We start from the raw sequence: 6,090 nt of genomic DNA on the forward strand, positions 1-6,090 counted from the left end.
TAAGAAAGAAATTTTAAAGTGGTTAGATGCTGGAATTATCTACCCTATTTCAGATAGTGCATGGGTTAGTCCAATTCACTGCATTCCTAAGAAAGGAGGAGTAACTGTAACTGTGAATGAACATAATGAATTATACTATAAAAGTTATAGTGTAGCAAATATGAATTGATTATAGAAAATTAAATCTTGCCACTAGGAAATATCATTTTCCATTACGCTTTCTAGATCAAATGCTGGATAAACTAGCTGGGCATAAATACTTTTATTTTCTAGATGGATATACTGGTTATCACCAAATACAAATATCTCCTAAGGATCAAGAGAAAAAAACATTTACCAGTCCTTATGGTACTTTTGCTTTTAGAAGGATGCCCCTTGGTTTATGTAAGGCCCCTGCAACATTTCAAAGATGTATGATGACAATTTTTTGTGATTTAATTGAAAAAGGGATTGAAGTATTCATGGATGATTTTTCAATGTTTGGAACTTCATTTGACTCATGTTTAGAACATTTATCTAAAGTTCTTAAGCGCTGTGAAGAAACAAATTTAATCCTTAATTGGAAAAAAATGTCAATTTATGGTAGCAGGAGGAATTGTATTAGGTCATCAAATATCAAAAAATGATATGGAAGTAGAGCCTGCTAAATTTCAAGTGATCTATAATTTACCTTATCCAACAAATGTAAGGGAAATTAGGAGTTTTTTATGATATGCTGGATTCTACAGGCAATATATTAAAGACTTTTCAAAGATTGCTAAGCATTTATGCTATTTACTGGAGAAAGATGCAAATTTCAATTTTGATGAGGAGTGCCTAAAAGCTTTTAATTTATTAAAATAAAAATTAATCACTGCATTAATCACTGCACCAATTCACCAATTATAGTTTCATCAAACTAGGGAAAACCTTTTGAATTAATGTGTGATGCTAGTGATTATGCTATAGGAGCAGTTTTAGGACAAAGATATGTTCAAAGTAATTTACTATGCTAGTAAAACTCTTAATGAAACTAAAATCAATTATACAACAACTAAAAAAGAGTTGTTAGCAATAGTATATGCTTTTGATAAATTTAGATCATATTTAATTGGAACTTATTATGTATTGCATACAGATCATTCTGCTATTAAGTACTTAATGAAAAAGAAAGATGCTAAACCTAGACTTATAAGATGGATTCTTCTTTTGCAAGAATTTGATTTTGAAATAGTAGATCGAAAGGGGATTGAAAACCAAATTGCTGATCATTTGTCCATACTTGAGTTAGAAAAATCACTCTGTATTGAAAACAAAATTAATGAACATTTTTCAGATGAAAAATTGTTCACTATTAATGAGTGGCATGTTCCGTGGTATGTCGACATTGTGAACTTTATTGTTAGCGATATTATACCCTGTGGAATGACATACCAACAAAAGAAGAAATTTATTTCTGAAGTTAAGACTTATTTTTGAGATGACCTATTTTTATATTTGACCCATTTTTATATAAACAAGGAAATGATCTTATTATTCGAAGAGGTGTACCTTTAGAAGAAACTTATGAAATTATCCAAAAATGTCATAATTCTGATTTTGGGGAACATTTTGGTATTGATAAAACAACATACAAAATTTAACAATCTAGATTTTGTTGGCTTACAATTTTTTGAGATGTTAATCCTTATATCAAAACTTATGATAGATGTCAACGAGTGGGAAATATTTCTAGAAGAAATGAGATGCCCCACAATTATATGTTATAAGTTGAAATATTTGATGTTTGAGTATTAAATTTCATGGGACCATTTATACCATCTTTCAGAAATTTATATATTCTATTAGTAGTGGATTATGTATCCAAATGGCTAAAAGCTGTTGCTTTACCTTGATGTGATGCTCAAAGTGTTGCAAAATTTTTGAAAATGAGCATATTTTGTAGATTTGGGATGCCAAGAGTTATCATTACTAATGGGGGAAGTCATTTCAGAAATGATATGATGGAGAAGTTATTAAATAAATATCATATAAATCATAGGATTGCTACTGCTTATCATCCTCAGACAAGTCGTTTGGTTGAATTATCCAATCAGGAAATTAAAAGAATTATGGAAAAATCTGTGAATCCAACAAAAATGGATTGGTCAGGTTCAATTATAATTTGAAAGATGCTGGTGAGAAAAGGTTATTGCAATTAAATGAGCTTGAAGAGATAATGAATGAATCTTATAAGAGTGCCAAGATTTATAAAGAAAAGATGAAGATGTGGCATGATCAAAGGATTCTTACTAAAAATTTTCAGCCAGGGCAACAAGTTTTGCTATATAATGCAAGGTTAAGATTATTTCCAGGCGAACTTAAGTCCAGGTGGAGGGGCCCTTTTGTTGTGATAAGAGTTTATCCTTATGGAGTTGTGGATATTAAAGATTATAAGTCTGAGAAAATATTTGGAGTTAATGGACATAGACTAAATCTTTATTTTATAGGGGATCGGCATAAACTTAATGATGGAATGATGTTGGGTCAACCAGAATAAGCACTGTTTACGTCGGGCTGACGACGTAAAACCAAGCGCTTTGTAGGATGCAACCTATAGTTATCAGAGTGTTTTTATTTTAATTGTTGTTTTGTGTGTGATTAAGAAAATTGGGATAATATTTTTGAAATTATTATGTGTTAGTAAAGATTTTAAGACTTTATTTAGTGACCAAGATATGTTAGAATGAGAATTTGGATGTTAAGTTGACTAGTGCAAAAAATGTGCACTGGCGCTTAAGCGCGACAGTTTAAACACATGTACGAAATTAATATTCTAGAAGGTTTGACTGCCAATTAATTTGTAAAAAACATGCCAAGGAAGTTTCTAAACGTGTCTAGGAGTTATTGGAAGGATTAAGGCCTATAAATAGAAGGGTTTTGTGAAGGAATTTCACCCCAGATCATTTCTAGCCCTGAAAGTCTAAAAGAAAGTGAGATTCAGAGAAAATGTCTTCATGTGAGATGGATTTGATAAAGAAGGAAGAAATCATGAGGAAGAGGTTCATTAGTCAAAGTGCACAATAGATGTATAACAGTTTCTTAGCCATTAGAATTGAAGGGTTATCGGAGAAGATCAACAAAATTATGAATAATATCACTTTATTGAAGACCAAGGTACTTGAGTTGCATGCACATCTAGAGCATATTGGATGGAAATTGAAGATGAAATTTAGCCACACAAGTTATATAGAGGAAGCGGATAAGGCGATGTTCATAAAGCATAAGTGGATTGAAGAAGATAGTATCAGAGTTCGTCACCATCGTCCGTTTTATCATCTATATATTCCTGGAGAGACTGATGAAGGACAGGAATTTGTTCCTTTGAATAAAGAATGGAATTAAGTTTATTGTTAGAATTTGTGTGTTAGAAGTTGTTGTTTTCAAGTGGTTTAGTGTTTATGACTTTTTTTTTCTTTAGTATTTATAACTTCCTTATGTATAATGATTGTTATGTATTTGTATTTAAAAAAATTTTCTCATCCAAATCTATTTGGAGTGAGAATTAAGTGTTTAAAGGTATTTGTACTTGTTTGTGAATTAATATAAGTTTGTTTGTGTGAAAATTTGTGTTATTTTTAGCCTCGAATTGAAATAGTTATTAGGGAGAAGTATATGGGAGAATTTAGAGAGAGGAGGGGAGTTATAAGAAGTTGAAAATAGTCATTTAGGTGTTATGAGACCATTTAAGCGTAGTTTACTTAGGCAAATAGTGCATTTTACTTTAATTTGAAAATTTTGAAAATCGTGCACTTTCGCCTAAGCGCCACATCTCACGCTTATGCGCGAGCCAACCCGAGAGGCTGAAGCCTAAGCGTTATTTACCCGCACTTATGCATCGGTTCACGAAAACTGGTTCGCAAACAGTTTAAAGTGAAATTTCAGCCTGAAAATCACCATTTTTAACGTTACCGTCACCTTCAACCTCTCGAGTTCACAAATTTTTGGGGCTAGGGCACATCTAAAGTGAAGATTTCTTGGTGGAATTAAGTGAAATTTGCTAGATCCAAGTTCCTTGAGGTAAGAGCTTTACTTATATGCAAAAATTTTGGATTTTCACTATGTATTTTGAGCACATTTGGAGAAATTCAAAAGTTCACTATTCTTGGTGAAAAATGAGAAAAAAATCTATGGAAATTGCATGGGAATTGTAGTTTATACTTTGGAAGTTTAATTTAGTAATTTAGACTTGATTTTTGAAGTTATTTTTGGAATTTATAAATTTTGTAGAATGACACAAAGAATGAAGAGGAGCAAATGAAAGAGCCCTTTTAATTCGAGTAAATTTGTTAGTTCGAAGGCTCAAGATCGGTATAGTGATGCGTTGCAATCACGGAAACTGATTTGATAGCGGTGTTTTAGGAATCCAGGTGGAGACGTAGAGGATTTGAACATTCACTGACAGTGGGAATAATTCTATTGTTTCTCTGCTGTGGCAGTTATTTCTATTGTTAAGGAGTTCTATATAAACCTCCCTGAGGCTGAAGATAATAGAGTCATGGTTTGAGGAAAGTTGGTACCTTTTTCACCGGAGGTAATCAACTTTTTTTATCATCTGCCACCTGATACGCTATGTTTTTATGCAAATTATAGTTCTACTAAAGTGGAGTTAGATGAGATTATTTCTTACTTGACTATTGGGAGAGGACTTTGGAAGATCACCAATGAGAGGAGAGTTAACTTCCCAACTTCAAAGTTATGTGCACCTTCAAAGGCCTGACTCTGATTTATTTATGGCTGTATGCTATCAACAAGTCATCTCAGTGAAGTGACCAGAGAGAGAGCGACGTTAAATTATTGTATCCAGGAAGGAAAGCTCATCAACATAGGAGCTTTAATTTGTCAGACTATCAGTAGTTCTGCCACTGCCGTTGCTACTGTAGATTTGGGATTTGCTTCTTTGATCTTTTTTTTGTGTGAGCAGGCTGGAGTTAAATATGATAGCTGAGAGGAAGTGTTGTTACCTCTAAAGCCCATCAATAAAGTGAATGTGAAGACTTATTCTGAGCATTCTATTTTTGAATGGAGAGGAGGATTTTCTAGGAGTTATGAAATGGAGACGTCTACTGCTTCTACCTCTGCTGCTTCTACATCTATACCATCTACCTCACATGCTTCTACATCTAGAGGTGAGTCTACTGAGACCCAAGATCAATTATTGCAGAGGATGATGGATAATATTAACTATACTGCTGATAGGTTACAAAATTTAGAGTGTTTTGCGGATCATACTGATAGGTATAATAGGAGAAAAAGTGATTATGAAGAGAAATTTCACTCATCTTTGGAGAGCCTCATTAGGGGTAACTAAGGAGTGCAATTTCCTCCATATCCTAGATACCCTGATTATGAGCCTGCAAAAGTTTGAGATAGCGGCGATTCAGGGGATGAGGAGTAGAACCGAGAGATTTATTTTATGATTGAAATATGATATGAACTATGGAACTATGCTATGTGGTTCGGGCTTGCTACATTTGCATCTATGTGTTGATTTGAACTATGTGATGTGGTTTGGACTTTTATGTTTAAGTGAGAATTTTGATGTGATGCGTTTTCATTTTTTGGACTTAAGACATGTATGTATATTTACTTGTTTAGATATTGTGATGTGTGAGACTTTTATTTTTAATTGTATTGTAATGTTTGTGTTAGTTAGTAGTTTATTTTAAAATTCTAGGGTAGTAATTGCTGTGAGTTTTGTGATTTAGTTAGTTTAGAACTTAACTTAATTCTTTGTCTTTTGTAAAGTTGAAAATCTTGCTAGCGTAAATCTTAAATTTGAAACTTAGGAAACTGCTACCCTCTATTTTTATTTTATCATGTTTGTGAGTTTATTTTTATGTTGAGTTTATGAAGTCAAGTTAGTGTGTTAGTTTTTTTTTATGTTTGTACCCGCTGTTTAGAAGTCTATTGAATCTCTACATATTAAATTGAAATGAAAATATTAGAAAATTTGATTAAAATTAATTTTACTCGTGTTTTTAGTTTTATAATTGTATCATTAGGGTATAAAAATTTATGTAAGCATGTTATTCTTATTTTCATTCCTGCTTATATATATTTGATGCTAAA

This window comes from Phalaenopsis equestris, unplaced genomic scaffold, assembly GCF_001263595.1.
Source record: "Phalaenopsis equestris unplaced genomic scaffold, ASM126359v1 Scaffold001241, whole genome shotgun sequence".
In the NCBI taxonomy this organism is placed as follows: Eukaryota; Viridiplantae; Streptophyta; class Magnoliopsida; order Asparagales; family Orchidaceae; genus Phalaenopsis; species Phalaenopsis equestris.